Source organism: Schistocerca cancellata, chromosome 2, assembly GCF_023864275.1.
Source record: "Schistocerca cancellata isolate TAMUIC-IGC-003103 chromosome 2, iqSchCanc2.1, whole genome shotgun sequence".
NCBI lineage: Eukaryota > Metazoa > Arthropoda > Insecta > Orthoptera > Acrididae > Schistocerca > Schistocerca cancellata.
In genome coordinates, this window is record NC_064627.1 from 504477420 (window position 1) to 504480152 (window position 2733).

Below are 2733 nucleotides of genomic sequence, written 5' to 3' on the forward strand. Positions count from 1 at the left end.
CAATCTCGATGTGCTCGCCCCTCCTAGCAGACTGCCTGTCCAATGTACTGCTCACGTCCCACCCCCGCACCGCTCTTTAGCTCGCTCTTCATACTGGCGAATGGTGAAGTCCCGTCCTCTGGCTTGGTGTCAAAGTAACCCCAACATCCGACGTCAAGACACCGCCACCAGTTTGTCAAAATATCGATACGAACGTATCATATACGAAGAGTAAACGTAGCTGAAATTAATTCTTTCAGGAGCTCAGTAATATGCTTTTTCCAGTTCAAGTGTTCATCAATATGTACCCACAAAACTTTGAAGCATTTCACCTTATCTACTGACTCCTGTTCCTGTGATACCTTAGTTGTTTGTATGACTATTTGTTGTGCAGAACTAAATATAGTGTGTTCTTTCAGAATTAAGGGAGAATGCATTTTCAGACAACAAATTAATAATTGAAAAACATCATTAAAAGTCTCTTACGTGGCTTTCTGTCTAATGGTATTTATTATAATACTAGTATCGCTGCAGCATTGCGATAGCATTCTGGTAAACTCCGAGATCCTACAGAAGAGCTGCGGATAAACAACCGTGACAAATGCTGTTAAACCACCATCTGACTCTGGTGCTTCCTTGGTACTATCGGCACGTACATTTCTTCGAACAGCACTTCCTCCATCTACTAGATCCTAGACCTGGTAGAAAAGTTCCATTTATTAGCAATACCAGCTTGGGTGACATCGCTGTACACTAGACTTCGAGAATCAGAGCTGCCTGCGTTAAAATGATGTAGTGCGTCAATAAAACTCGAAATCGCTGATAGCACTCTGCGTCCAGGTCTCTCTAGGCCTGCCCTGTTCCCTCGAAGAGGCTGGACGATCGATTCCCCGACTTCACAAGTTTGGAGAAAATCACTATATTTGTTAAGCGTCTCGGCTTCTCAGCCAAACAGCGCTATTACTGAAGAACGTTTAACTGGTTTCTCATCCACAGGTATTCTCACTGGAACACTGAACCCTCAAATCCAATAACACCCAACGCTCGCGACTGCATTTCGACAAAGCTACCAAGACTTCTCGGCAAACACTCCGAATTCCATTTCTCAGTGAAGTGCCGTGTTTACTGTGGCGGATAGTTCATGTATTTCAAGTGAACATAGAGTGGTACTCATACAGGCAATCTGTCTATAAGAATACTCCTGACAATGTTAACAATATAAGTGCCACTTCATGCACTGAGTGAACGTGAAGCGGTATATGTATCAAAGCAATAATGGCCAATTCACGATCTAAACTTCAGGAAGTGAATACCTACAGTATATATATTACAGCCTGGAGTACTGCTGTAAATAATCAACGATTACGTGCATAAAAGGTGAGTAAAAGCCTTGCTGGTATCGATCCTTCGTCACTCTTTTCAGCACTTGTTTTGATTATGTACGTATATGCAACCTTGCGCAATACAGCGTCTCACTAATGTATAACCATTACAAAGATCCAGGTACTGGTTAGATGTTGCATTTACCTCTTTGAATTTCCAATCTTAAACCGCTAATTTCTTTCAATGAAGACTTCAGCACGACTTATTCGTCCTATTCCTTTTTCTTGATACTTAATGTCAAACCTATGATGTATTTATCCATTACTAGCGACTCGGCCCGGCTTCGCAGATTGAATAGTATGTTTGCACAAAGGATAGCCCGTCAGAAACTGAAGACAGCATGAAAACAGGAAGGTGTACTGAACTGCGAAAAAAAGAGGCAAAATCGAAACAGTGAGTGGTCTAAACTCAAGATGTGAAACATCGAGCACATCTGAGTACCGACGGCGTCATGATTATGTGGTCACGCTTTCGGACTGCGAAGGGAGATCCGTGTTCAAATCTCCCTCTTAACGCGTTTTTTTTCCCCACGAAATTATGAACTGTCTGACCGGTCACTGACGTTTCTGTTCACTGTATTTAAATTTGTGTCTGTCTCTTGGTGTAAGGTCTGTATGCAACAGCGAGGTGTAAGGAAGGGACCTTTAGCATACATACCTCCTATTTCTCCTACATAGATACTACATGTTATGACTCTTGTGTTCCATTTTGGAAGTTTTGACCAGGAGCGTAACTATCGCCGTTATCAGCCCTATCAATGATACGAGGCCCCCGAGCTACAGGGCCCCGACGTTGTACGAGCAAAAATTCGTAAAATGTTTTCCACAATCTGACGCAAGGTGAACGCTTAAGTCTTAGGCAGTACCCTAAACGTTTAATTAACCAGGCGGCCAAATGTTGACAACACTGAACGTCTCAGATTTCCCGCGGCGCACGTCAGCAGACAACAATGATTACGGTATTTCTCCTTTTGAAGTTGAATGATAAGAATCTACCGCTTTTATTTCAATTTGTGCACGCGGTTCATGACGTTCAAACGTTGTAAATCTAGTATTTGTTCGTTAATAAGTTTAATTGTGAAAGAAAGAGAGATTACCCCAACGAAGCTACGGAAAGAAGAAATAAACAGAAGAAGGAGGAAGTTATAAAGAAATTGCCCAAAATTCCTTCATTTTTTTCAGCAATCAGATTCTGTGAGTGATTTACTTTGTGATGGTAAATACTAAAAACTTACCTATCTCCACGGAATAAATACTTCTTGTTTATAGTTTAGGTCACATTATGTAGCGTTCTACGCTGTGTAACGTAGGGCTCGTAAGTATCATTACACGTCGTCGCGGAAATGTACAACTTACATAATTTTATTTGAAT